This window comes from Benincasa hispida, unplaced genomic scaffold (assembly GCF_009727055.1).
Source record: "Benincasa hispida cultivar B227 unplaced genomic scaffold, ASM972705v1 Contig397, whole genome shotgun sequence".
Taxonomy (NCBI): domain Eukaryota; kingdom Viridiplantae; phylum Streptophyta; class Magnoliopsida; order Cucurbitales; family Cucurbitaceae; genus Benincasa; species Benincasa hispida.
In genome coordinates this window covers 7,187-21,588 of record NW_024064832.1, presented here as the reverse complement: position 1 = coordinate 21,588, position 14,402 = coordinate 7,187, and the positions used below count along the sequence as shown (strand labels likewise).

The following is a 14,402-nucleotide window of genomic DNA, read 5'->3' as shown; positions in this document are numbered from 1 at the left end:
AGCTGAGTTCTTCTCCTTCACCTAAGTACCTATCCCTTTCCCTTCGCAAATTCAGCTCAATTGTGAGTTCCACCATTCAAATTCAAGGCTAAGAATAGTAGAGAAGATCTCTTGGTGGTCACTATTGAATTGGAGCTGTAATCATGAGAATAATAGCTTGAAATAGGGAGAATTCATCAAAGGTATATTGTTGAGAAACCATCTTCTTAAATTTCTGTTTAAGCATGCTTTTAGAAATTAAATTAAATGTAATTAGAGTGCTTATTAATTCTGTTTGCTTCTGTTGCATGTTATCTTATCCTAACATTGTCCTTGTTAAAGGATTGACTGAAAATTCAATCAACATAAGTCAATATGTGACTAGGGTCATTCAGTAAATTTTTCTAAATACAAATGCCTTATGATCCATGCAGAAATATGATCATCATGACAGATATGTGCTCATCTGACAACCGTTATCTCTAGACTCCTAATGTTTGTTTAGATGTCTGTCACACAGCTCAAAACAATGATCCTTCTCTTTGGCATAAGTGGCTAGGACATGTTAATCTTCACCCTATACAGAGGGTTGTGTCCGAAAAAGCCATTCTTGAGATACTCTCCTTATTTGGAGACGGAGATGCAGTGTGTGGTGACTGTCAAGCTGGAAGACAAGTAAGAGTTTCTCATAAGAAAGGTCTTGCTTGTACTACCAATCGGTTGGAATTTCTTCACATGGATCTAATGAGGCCGATGAAAGTGGAAAACTTGGGGGGGTAAACGATATACATTTTTCTGTGTTGATGACTTCTCCCGGTTCACGTGGGTGCGCTTTATCAGAGAAAAATTAGACACTTTTCAAGTTTGTCAGATGTTATGTCTCTAACTTCAAATAGAACAAGAGGTACAACTTGTGAAGATCAGGATTGATGATGGTAAAGAGTTCGAAAACTCTAAATTTGAAAAGTTTTGTAACTTATAGGGTATTCAACATGAGTCCTCTTCTTTTATAACCCCTCAATAGATTGGTGTTGTTGAAAGGAAGAATCACACTCTTTAGGAAATGGAAAGGACTATGTTGCATGAAATTTAAAAAGTTCGCAAGCCAAATGTTAAGTATTTTCATGTGTTTTGGAGTACCTGCTATATTCTCACCAATCGAGATTCTAGAAAGAAATGAGATACCAAAGCGGATGAAGGTATTCTTTTAAGGTACTTGTGTAATAGTCGTGTTTATCGTGTGTCTTTAACAAAGGCACTTGAAATGTTTTAGAACCCATCAACGTCGTAGTTGATGACCTGCAAAATATTGATCATTCCTATAAAGATGAAGATCATGGTGGGTACTCTTTAGGTTGATCCTGATGCTAGTGACATTAGTTCTCCCATTCCATCGTGCAATATTGTGTGTGAAAGTGATAATTCTGACCGGTTGGTATTGTGAACTAAGTGTTAATTATATCTAGTCGTGCTTAAAGGAATCATCCTCTTAGTATAATTGGTGAGTTAAATACAGGTACTTGTACTCCAAAAAAAGAAAAAAGTGTACTATCCCTGATTGGCACATATGTTTCACCTCTCCTATCAAGCCAAAGAACGTTAATGAGGCAATGAAAGACGAGTTCTAGACGAATGCTATACATGAAAAGTTAAGTCAGTTTCGAAGAAATGAGGTATGAGAATTCCTTCGTCCACAAAATGCAAATTTTATTGGAACAAAATGGATCTTCAAAAATAAATCCAATAAACATGGAACTGTTACTTTCAATAAGGCTTGGCTTGTTGCTTAGGAATACATTCATGTGGAAGGTGTTGATTTTGATGAAACCTTTGCCCCTATGGCTCGGTTGGATTTTCTCAAGAGCTAAGTCACAGATTCTTCCTTTTACAGATTTTCAAGTTCTTCTTGAAGCTGTATATGTTGTTGTATCTACAAAATTTGTAAATGATGAATATTTATACTAATTTCTGATACAAGTAGTTATAATAACTAACTATAAAAGTTAAAGAAATGTGAAATAGTTCTTGAATGTTGAATGTTTGAGCTTATATTTTTCAAATACTCGAAGTGATACTCATACTTCTGGAAACAGAATGGAAATACTGAAGCAAAAGGTTAATAAAAAACGACATGTCAGTCCGAATGTTTCGCTGGCTAGGGCAGACATTCTCGATGCTTCCGTTGAAGAATCCTCTTCCAAGCGATCTCGCTAGGACTCGTTTCTTTCTAATATCCCTTCCAAGAGATTAAGGAAGTCTGTTGAAGATGTGCCTATTGTCTAACTCTCTTTGCATGTTGGTGATTCCAATCAGTCGGAGCCCCTTGTCCTTCACCTTCTTTCTATGGTTTTGTGGGATGGCTCTATTGTGAAGAATGCTAACAATGATGATACTAAGCCTCTAGTAAGCTCTACTGATGTCTGGAATTTGTTGAGTACATTTGTTGCTAAATAGGGTGCAATAGTTCTCTTTATCCTTCACTCTTCTGATTTTGAATATGATATTCCTCTTTCTTGTAGTGTTGGGCCTGAATCTATTAGTGATTTTGTTGTTCCTCCCGATACGACTAACCTTGTAATGTTGTTGATACTAATGTTGTTGCTCCAGATACTGATAATGTTATTTTTGGTTCTTCTCATATTATCTCTTTGGTTGATGCTGAGAAGGTCTCTAATGGTTTCCAAGATGTTACTTACGTTCTTCTTATAAAAAAGAACTCCCCCTAAGAAGAAAAGCCCTGACTTTGAATCTGACCCTTCTATGTAGATTTATGTCTCTAGCAATGAAGAAGACATTGCCTTTGTTAAGAACAAGCCTCGTATAAGAGTTGTTCATCATAAAATTCCTCCTAATATTCCTTTCGTGCCTATCAATGGGATATCCTATCATAGTGAAGACAATGTTTTGCAATGGAAGTATGGGGTGCAGCGACATATTGCTGATGAGAAGGTTATGTCTGATCAAACCATGTTCTGTTTGGAAATTATGGACCTTCTTCATTGTGTTGGGCTTCTCAAAACTGTTGTGGACCTGTGTCCCTTTTATCCTCAGTTGATGAGGGAGTTTATCGTCAATCTTTCTTCAAAGTTCAATGATCCCAGTTCTCTTGCTTATCAAAAGGTCTATATTATAGGCACTTATTTTACCATTTCTCTTGTTGATATTAATGATTATCTAGGGCATGTTGATTCCCCTCCTCTTAGTGAGCCTCATCCCTCCATTAAGGATATTGTTGCTGAGCTTACAGGTAGTACTTGGTCTAAGTGGCCTTCATTTGGTCAATTGTATGCCGCTCAGTGTGAAGTATGCTATTTTGTTTTGAATTGGCATTGCTAATTGGTATCCTTTGACTCATGGGTCCAGTCTTTCTCCTTCTTTGGCTAGTCTTCTGTATCAGACTGGAACTTTCTCTACTTTTGATTTTGGGGTCCTTTCATATAATCAACTTTTTCGCCATGTTGACTCCTTTGCAATCAAGCTGCTATCTGTTTACCACACTTATTCCCTAGTATCTTGTTGTCTCAATAACTAGCCATTCTTGGCCCCAATGATGCTCGAGGCCCTACTCCCAACTTTCTTAATCTCAATTACAAGATTTTTGGGGTACACATGTCCCCGACACTATGCACAACATCCATCCTCTTAAGAGTTCTAACATTCCTCTACCTAAGGATTTGGAGGTTCTGGGAGGTTGGTTATTGATTCCTATTGAGCTTGGGACTTGCATCTTTCGCATTATGACCTTTGAGTCTCATACATTGAGCACTATTATTCATGATCTGACTAATCATTAGGCTGAAATTGGTGCATTGGTCCATCTTTTAAGTACATCACTTCTGCGATCTGATGATGCTTCATCTTCCCAGCCCCTGCCATCTGATTGATTTTCTTCCTGAAAAAAGGGGGAGATGATTGATTGTTAATTGTTATGGTGGTTATTTTGTTTTTGAGCTGTTTCTGTTCTCTCCTCTTTTTTGTTGTTGTTGATGTTCAGGATGTATCTTGAAATCTATTTTGATTAATATTGAAATGGTGTGTTTTTTTTTTCTCGTCCTCGTGTATTTAGTTGGTTCTCCAATAAAAGAAAATCTTATATCAAAGAGAGAACTTGTTACGGTGTTGGTTGGCTGATAATATTTTCTTGTATTTTCTTGGATATTTTTTCTCTGACTTGGTGCTAGTATTCTTTTCTTATTGGTGGCAAATTTGCTAGGGTGATCTCTCATTGTTTGGTTTGTTGCTATTGGTGGCTTTTTTACCGAGGCTTTCTTTTATTTGTACCTTATGTGTGGTTTTAGGGCAAGCTGTATTCTTGCTATTGTAGACTATTTCATTGTAATTCAGAAGGATTTCGTGTGTTCGGTGTTGCTGTTTAATCAAAGTAAGAAGCATGATGGTTCTTTGAAACATGGGTCGATTAAGTAGTTTTGCTATGGTAGACTGCTGGTTGAGCATTCCTTCAACTAGCATGTGAAAAGGGGGTGAAGTGGTTGTTGTGGCATCAAATTTAGAGGAAGCCTAAATTTGTAGACTCATCATAAGTAGTATCAGTGTTAGGGGGAGCCTAACTTACTCACTAGCATTCAGTTATGAGTAAACTGACTTTAAGTAGTCTTAGTTGAAGCGTATTTTGTAAAAACTAAGTTATATTCTAGTGGATTTCTTTTCACCTAGGCAGAATGTAACACCCCAGAGTTGTACGCATATAGAAAATTAAATGTCAAATATTAAGCAGGATGAAATTTTATTTAAAGGGGTGGAAATTTAGAAAGGGAAAAATAGGAAATTTATTCATTATCCAAAAATAATGAATAAGGAGCAGAATCAGGGAGAATTAATTGGAAGTTGGATGCTAGCTAATCCAGGAGACAACGGACAGTAGATAACTTTTGTTTGGACACTACTCATTGGAAGAATTGGAGGTGAATTAATTGCCCATATACTCTTAAAATTTGAAAGATTTAAAAAGAGGAAGTGAAATCCACAAGCAGTGAAGGTAACCACGCGTGAAAACTAGCAAGATTGGAGAGAAAATTGAAGAAAGCGAGAGTGGAGAGAAAGTTGGAGAGAGCGAGAGTAAAGAGAGCGAGATTCTCAGCGAGACAATGGGAGATAGTGGGATCGGGAGCGAGCGCGGAAGCGAGAGTGAATGCGGGAGCAGGAGCGAGACCAGTGAGAGCGAGAGCGCGACCAGCGACAGCGAGAGCGAGAGAATTTGTCAGAAAACTGCGTACTTCGGTTACACTTAGGGGTCGTTCTCAATTAACTACTACTTCTATCTTTTGTAAATCAACACTAACTCCGTCAGCTGAAACTATATGCCCAAGAAATATGATTTGATTTAACCAAAAATCACACTTACTAAATTTGAAACTAAATTTACCATCCTTAGATGTTCTTTGTGTTTTTCCGCACTACTGGAATACACTAGTATGTCATCTATGAATACTATCACAAACTGATCCAGATAAGAATGGAATATCCTATTCATGAAGTCCATAAATACCGCAAGAGAATTTGTCAGTCCAAACGGCATTATTAGGAACTCAAAATGTCCATATCTAGTTCTAAATGTAGTTTTAGGAATATCTGTGTCTTTCACCTTCAACTAGTGATAGCCTGACCTCAAATATATTTTAGAGAACACTGTTGCTCCCTTTAACTGATCGAAGAGAACATCTATACGAGGCAATGGGTACTTATTCTTAATGGTCACTTTATTCAACTGTCTATAGTCTATGCATAATCTAAGAGTATCGTCTTTCTTCTTAACAAACAAGACTGGCGCTCCCCAAGGTGATACACTGGGTCAAATATATCCCTTATCCACAAGTTCCTGTAATTGAACTTTTAATTCTTTCAACTCCGTTGGGGCCATCCTATATGGTGCTTGGGATATAGGTGCAGTACCAGGAATTAACTCAATAGTAAATTCCACTTCCCTATCAGGCAATAAGCGTAGTAATTCTTCAGGAAACACATCTAAGAATTCTTGTACTGCAGGTACATCCTCAGGTTTTAGTTTCTTATCTTGGGAAACTACTACAGATGCTAAATAAGCTTCACATCCTTTACTCAACAATTTTCTAGTTTTTACCGCTGATATTAAACTTCTTGGGAGTATTCTTTTACTTCCTACTAGAGTTATTTCTTTTTCACCGGATTTCTTAAACACTATTTCTCTTCTAAAGCAATTCATAGTGGAGTAGTGTTTACTTAGGAAATCCATACCTAAGATAACATCAAATTCTAGTAATTCTAATGGAATCAAGTCGACCCAAAAACTTTGGTCTCCAAGAATTACTTCACAATTCCTATAATACTCATGTACAACTAGAGTATCTTCCACAGGCGTAGAGATAAATAATTCCTCATCCATACGTTCAGGTATTTTATCTATATGTAATGCACACATACTAGATATGAATGAGTGTGTAGCACCAAGATCAAATAATGCATAAGTGGATTGATTACATAAAGTTATCGTACCAGTTACGACATCTGGAGCCTCTTCCACTTCCTGGTGTGCCATAGTGTACATTCTACCCTGCTACTGCTGTGATTGCTGTTGGGGTCGTCCAGCTACCCCTTTCTGCTTAGCTACACTGAATCCCTCACCTTTAGTTCTGGTCGTTCTAGGTTGGTTTACAGTCCGGGTAACTCCTCTTTGCTCATTTTGTGCTCCATGACATAGCTGAGGACAATCTCTTTTGAAATGCCCAGCTTGTCCACACTGGAAACACACATTTCTATTACCGTAACATACTTCTGTATGAGGCCTGCCACAGTTTACACAAAGTGGTTTCCTCCCCGTACTAGCCACCGACTCACTAGCACGACCTGATACTGATCTACCACTTTGTTTACCTACAGGTCTGGACTTCTTTCAACTCAAACTTTGTTGGCTCATGCCCCCAAAACTCCTTATCCCCGACTATTCAGAGAATGAGGATCTAAATTTTTTACTTCTTGTTTCTCTAGGCACTCTAAACTGTCCTTCTTCTGGTTGAAGTTCATCCTCCTTCGCTACACTCAACTCTACTCGGATAACGGTCTCAACTAACTGAGTGAAATTCAGCCAATTAGATGTAAAGGTAACGGGTGTACGTATTTTTCTTCTTATGCCACTCTCAAATCTTCTACACCTTTCCTTCTCTTCCGCGATGATCGGAAGGTCATACTGAGATAACTCAGTAAATTCTTGTTCATACTCAGCAACCGTCATCACTCCTTGAGTTAGCTTAAGGAATTCCTCCCTCTTCGCATCTCTAAAAGAACTAGGGTAGTATTTATCCTCAAATACTTGTCAAACTCAGACCAAGTCATAGTTTCTAAACTACTGCTTCTAGCTTCTATCACTTTCCACCACTTCTTAGCCCCTTTTTGCAGCAAGAATGCCACTAACTCGACCTTACGATCCTCAGGGCATCACATAACTTTAAAACACTTTTCAATCAAATCCAACCAGATTTCAGCATCTAATGGATATGTGGTTCCATCGAACGTCGTGGCTCCTAAAGCTTTCAGCCTCTTGACGCCAAACTTCTTTTCTGGATCGTTTTGAATCGATCTTACACTCGCCGCTAATCTTTGAGTGATTCTATCGAATAATCGATCCTCCATCTGGGGTTCTACATTTACTTTTGGTGTACTAGACTCGTTTTCAGAAGTTGCCTCCTATTCTACTGAGTCTCTAACTCTTTTCCCCTTCGGATCAGGGTCTGACGAGACCTCAGGACCTCCACTAGTAGGGTCAATATTCCTCTTCTCAGTCACTTACTCTGTCTGCCTCTTTTCCTCAGCATCTTTGCCTAGTTATTAAGTACACATGTTAGGGACTTATCTATGGGACTTTAATCTAATGCATGAACTCTCTCTTTCACCCAAAGTCCTATTCTTTAATACTAAACTAACTCAAACCTTTCCCAAGCTTACATATAACCCATCCTTTAATACCAAGCTGGTATCAACTTAGACTTTACACTCAACCTTTTCCCATGTTTTACATAAACCTTTGCTCTGATACCAAACTGTCACACCCCGCCCCAGACCATCTTCTTAGCCTAGAGAAAGGCGTGACTGTAGCAGTTACCAACCCTTGGGCTGACACTTACTGCCTAATAACTCTTGCGGAATAACTATGATACCAAATACAAATTATATGCAACGGGATGGCTGTAGGCCAACAATTTATTAACTTAGAAACTTAATATGTTTAGAGTATTTACAACATTATATTTACAAATCCCAAAACCCACAAACCCTAGTCCCTATATGAACAATAGTAACATGTGTACAATATTAACAGTAACCACCTAGCAAACGGTTACAAGTCTTTATCCTTTAGCAGATACTGAAGCTGTCTTTCAGAGGATTTTGACCGCTACTTGTGGGGGGGGGGGGGAAACAAAATCATTTGAAAACAGGGTGAGCTTACGTCCAGTGAGTGACCGAGAAAACATAGTAAATTCTCATGCATAATTTCAAAAAATAGTTTTATCTGAAATATAAACTTTTACAGCATAAATAATTTCCAAGCGTAATGTATATAAAACTGTTTTAAACATAAAACAGTAAAATCATTTCTCTGACTTTATTCACCTGTATATTGGGTAAAATAATCCCAACACCAACTACTAGTCCAAAGAGAATCCTTTTTGCTCAATCTCTGACTTTATTCACCTGTGGCCACATTAGGTACTACTGCTCAGATACCTTCTCCTTGTACTTCAGTATCGAGCTACTAGGATACCTTCTCCAACGTACTTTAGTATCCTGTTGGCTTGGTACCTTCTCAAACGTACTTCAGTACCAATAGATACCTTCTCCTTGTATTTCAGTATCTAGTTGGGTGGATGCCTTCTCTTTGTACTTCGGCATCGCATTTTACCAAAACTATTTATAAACAACTTTTCTCTTTAAAGCATGTACGGTATAACACATATACAATATGGCTTTAAAGATGGTAATGCATGCTGGATAAAATCAATACATATACATATGTAAATAGTTTTTCAACAATATGCATGCGTTCACAACACAATTCAGATCTTGCTTGGAAACCACTTTATAAAACTAGTAGGCATGGGAATTATTTTCGCAAACATGCTTTCTGTAAAATGTTTGTAATCAAAACAGTTTAAAAACGTTTTAGTTCGAAAACATTTTAGCCACTCACCTTGATTTCTTAGGAACTTTTCACTCTAGTAGCTCCTCGGGTCCCTTTTTCACCCCTAGAATCCAGATTCAACTTACAACTTAGATTACTCATAGTTCCGAACCTTATTTGGAAATACTTCCTTCTACAAACTTATGATTTTTGTGTGATTTGAAAATGAAATCCAAACTCCCTATTTATAGGCATTCAAATTGCTCATGGGATTGATAGCACCTACTTGGCTGCATGGCCAAATGTTTACTCCTCCCTTTATCAACGTAAGCTGACTTCACCTTGGTTCAATGATTGACTTCACCTTTTTTCCTACTATGTATTATTTAGTAATTTTATGATCGTTGACCCTTTTTACTCTAACTAATGGAAGTGAGAATTTTAGATATAATTCAGTTTCCGTATTTTATTTATATCTAAGTTTAAATGCCCAAAAGACATTTCGAAATTTGAATCATTGGCATACGCATTTAATTCATTAGGAAAGAAAAAATGACATATTAGACGTATTTAAATAATAACACATACAATTAAAGTATGAGCTATGTATGTGGATTAATAATTTATCACATTGGGTTATTTTATTAGATTGGGTCTATTATGTGATCTAATTAATTAAGGGCCTAGATTCCTATTTTGAGTATGGAATAATGGGTAGAAACTTATTCCTAATTATTAGAGTTTAATGGGAACCCTAATTAAACTACTATGTAAAGAGACATTCGGGCTATGATCCTCAAAATACCAAAATTATTCGCACTGAGTCTTTCTTGAAATTCCATTTAGATAGAGATCCCACTAAGGGCATTCATTTTTAGTTAAAGAAGACAATAATCATCTTAAAGTCTATCATCAATTTCAAGGGAATCTGGTATGTTATTTATTCTTGGCAATTTAGCATGAGAAGACGGCTGAGAATTCTTCACCTCCTTCATCCATTCCGAGTGACGACCGGAGCTTTCGACCGGAGTTAGATCTCGAGAGAGTCAGCTCCTCCACCCATCCATGGCACCACGACAGCCTTGACGCACATCCACTGGAAGCAAATCTTTGCTTCCAGTCGGTTATTTCCTTTCCTTTCTTTTTTCATATTGTATTGTATAACATTTTGGAATTAAGAAATCAATACAATCTGTTTTCAATGCATTTCTCTATCTTCATTCGACTCCATCTCCATCTTTCTGCTTAGCATCTTTACTTTCATTGCAACACTTAGTGGGATTGCTGGGGTATTGCATACTTAGTCATGTGGATTAGGGTATGAAGCATGTAGCAAACTACCGAGAGGTATGCGTTGCACGAGTATGTGAGTAATCTTATTTGCTTATGTATGAAGCTGCTGCAATGCCTGTCTATAGGCTAATGCATTTCTTTGTTATGAATGAAATCAGCAACAATCAACTGCCCGGAAAGGTAAGTGGTTGGACGCATTAAGCAAGGTATGCATTGTTCACTATGATAGTAACAATCTTATAGTCAGCGAGTTTATGCGGTTGTCTTGTATTATGTATGCTTCATTCGTCCATTAGGATACTTGGAAGGGTAGTCTAAGGACAAGATCTAGGCTTGGGCAAGGTCAGGTCAGAATCTAGGCTTGGGAGAGTCAGATTAGAACAGATAACACAAGAGATAGGCGCTTAGGAATGAGCACTATTTGTTATTAATGTATCGCATGCATCCTAGAGATAGGATAGATTGAATGCGGTCACCTTGCTTCATGCATTCTGCATCGTTGCATAGACAAGACTAGAGACTTTATAATCTCTATGGACACTTTGCGTTCAACACATGCGTCCTAGAATTAGAGCACCGCATTTCGATTGGAAAAATGAATGTGTATGGATTAGTTGACTAAAGTTGCCCTTGCGATCATTCTTAAGTTTTGAATGAAAAAATCTCCGTATTTTATCTATTTTCCACACATTTATTTCATGTCAAGGTTTGTTGCATCTCTACCTTTCATGCACATTCTCATTGTGTTATCTGTTAGATAGGATAGGAGTAGGATTAACGTAGTCAAATATCACCACAAACATATAGCTACAAGTCCCTGTGTTGACCTCGGATTACCCGAGAAACTTGCGTTATTATACTTGGCGTGAACGCAAGAAAAACTTGTGCAGGATGCATGGTCATCCATACACTCGTTAACGCATTTTTATTCCAACGCATGACCATCGACCAGACTATCAACACATATCTTAGGAATATGCAGCATACCCGTCCAAGGAAGTTGGTTGTCGAGTAAAATTGACCTCCAATTTCCCGTCATCAATGGCTCCACTTTAATGTGGAGGTTCTGTATTTTGTTTTTGGAGGATCGGAAAAAATGAAAATTGATAGTTAAAATGTGGACAAGATTAAGAGTTTAAAAAGGGAGGGAGGATGGTGAAATCCAAATTCCAATTTTAATAAAGTTATTCAAATTTTTATCATCAAAATATTAAATAATTAATAAATCTTAATTAATTATTTGAGATTAATGTCAAAAAGCCAACACAAAATAATGATAAGAAGATATTTTTTTTGTCACAATCAAGAAATTTAAGAAAATGGACAATTAATAAATTTCAAGGTACTAGAAAAACAATAAAAATGTCTAGTAACACTACTACTATATAACTAAGAGTAACAAATGGACTTAACAACCTGATTAAAATAGAGACCATACATATAAAATAAAATATCTTTAAGATAATTTGATATAATATAATTTTTATAATTTTAAATTTTTATCTTTCTCTTTTAATTTTAATAAATTTCTTACCACTAGTTCTAAAACTTTAATTAAATAACAAATAATTCAAGGGTACTAGAAAAACAATAAAAATGTCTAATAAACACTACAGCATAATTAAGAGTCATCGACAATAATAAATGGATTTAACAACATTGATTAAAATAGAGATCATACGTTATAAAATAAAATATCTTTTAGATAAATTGATAAAAATATAATTTTTAAATAATTTTAAATTTTGATCTTTCTCTTTTAATTTGATAAATTTCTTACCACTAGTTCTAAAACTTTAATTAAATAACAATAATTACAATTCCATTGTTATATTTAGTTTTTTAAAGATTTTTTTTCCTAAAATTATGATGTTTTACAATGGGCCACTTATTTTTGTTTACTTTTTCACCCACAAAACTATTTTATCCAAGATAGACATTTGTGGATAACATTTGATCAGGTTGGTGAAAGGTATGGCATGTTTTTAGACATAAATATTTATCATAGTTTGACAAGTAGTATACTTAGTTATTTTATTTGGAGTAAAGGAGAAAACTAATTATAGGAGAAATTGAGTGGTGTGGATTTCTCTATTTCAATATAAATACTTTGAATTGTAATTGAAACATACACAAACATTTTCTTCCAAAACAAAACTATACAGAGATTGGGTAGAAAAGAAAAATATAAACGTAGAGAAGAAGAACAAGATGCGTACAACATTGAACTTTGTGGCTCTATCATTCATATTGTTTCTTTATCAGAGGGCAATCTCAATCTAGTGATGTTTTCGATGTGACAAAGTATGGTGCTACCTAATGCTGAAATTCAGGTAAATTATCATTTTTTATTATCATCGATTGGAGAAAAAAACATCTAGTGGCATCAATAGATTTATTAATATATTTTAAAAATTAAATAGGCTCTAACAAATGCATGGAAGGAAGCTTGTGCATCAACAACCCAAAGTAAAGTCATTATTCCAAAAGAAACTTACAAGTTAAGTGCAGTTCAGTTTGTGGCCCTTGCAAAAGCCCCATCGAAATTCAACTTCAAGGAACATTGCAGGCACCACCGATCTAACAGGAGACGGATGGATTAGTTTCAGAATATCGATTACTTAACTTAACAGGTGGTGGTGTTTAGATGGGCAAGGAAAAGTGGCGTGGGAGAAAAATGATTGCCATAAAAACCCAAAGTGTGATCGTATTCCCATGGTAAGCACAATTTAATCACTAACAAAAATGTTTAGTACTGTTGGCCCATATATTATTTATTGTTACAATTTTAACTTCAAACTAACATTTACATTACTCTTTTTTAAGTAAATATATATAAGTATGATAATTTATTTTATTAAAAAAATGCAGAGTTTGAGTTAAGCTTTATAAAAAATTCGACAAAAATGATATAACGTCTAAATAGCAAGAACTTTCATGTCAATGTATTGGGTTGTAAGAACCTCACCTTCCAAACATTCACCATAAATGCACCAGGAGTAGTATTAATTCTGATGGGATTCACATTGGCGATCTTTGGATTAATGTCCTTAATACAAAACATTGGTACTGAGATGATTGTATCTCACTTGGGGATGGAAGTAAGCAAGTAACAATACTTTGTGACATGTGGGCCTGGACATGGTATAAGTGTAGGGAGCCTAGGAAAATACAATGTTGAAGAACTGTGGAGGGAATCATAGTTAAGAATTGTACATTGATGAATACATCGAATGGCGTTAGAATCAAAACATGGCCAGCTTCTCCTCTGCTGGAACCGCTTCTGATATGCACTATGAAGATATAATTATGGTCAATGTCAGCAATCCAATTCTCATAGATCAGGAATACTGTACACAACCTCAAACATGTATAAACGGTACGAAAGTTATTAAACTTCTTTTTAATTTAATTTTTAATACTTAAATATGTGACAAGATATGTCCTATGTTCTTGCCTTTCAGAGTCCACAAAAGTCAAGATTAGTAAGGTTAGTTTTAAGAATATCAGAGGTACTTCAAGTAATGCGCTCGCGGTCAAACTTCTTTGTAGTTCCGAGTTTCCATGTGAAGATGTAGAGCTAGCTGACATTGACCTCACATATAGCGGAAGGAAGGCCCAATTACATCTCAATGTTTAAATGTGAAGCCCATCATTTCTGGAAAACAAAATCCTTTTATTTGTTCTCCTCTTTCTCCTAATGCTTCTCCATTAGCTTAAGCTATTTTTTAAGAGATGACTATTTGATGAAAAAAAATTATAAATAATTTTTGATATTCTAAAGCAACTAGTTTAAATTATTTTTGTAATTGCATAAAACTTTAGCACCCAAATTCTCTAGAATTAATTTGTGGTGACAAATAATTTTTTCTTTGTTGTTTTAGAAGAACAAAGAAATGTATCCTTAGGACTATAATATATTATTTTGAGTAATTGATTAATCCACAAATGTCTTCTTTATGAACATTTTTTTTGTCATTACATGAATGCATGATGCTACATCTTGTGTATTGTCCATTGT

The 14,402-nt window shown here is 35.8% G+C and overlaps 1 pseudogene; it reads left to right on the top strand.

Moving 5' to 3' along the window:
- LOC120069450 overlaps positions 1-14,159 on the top strand; it is a 38,122-nt pseudogene extending 23,963 nt beyond the window's left edge.
- The last annotated feature ends 243 nt before the right edge of the window (positions 14,160-14,402 follow it).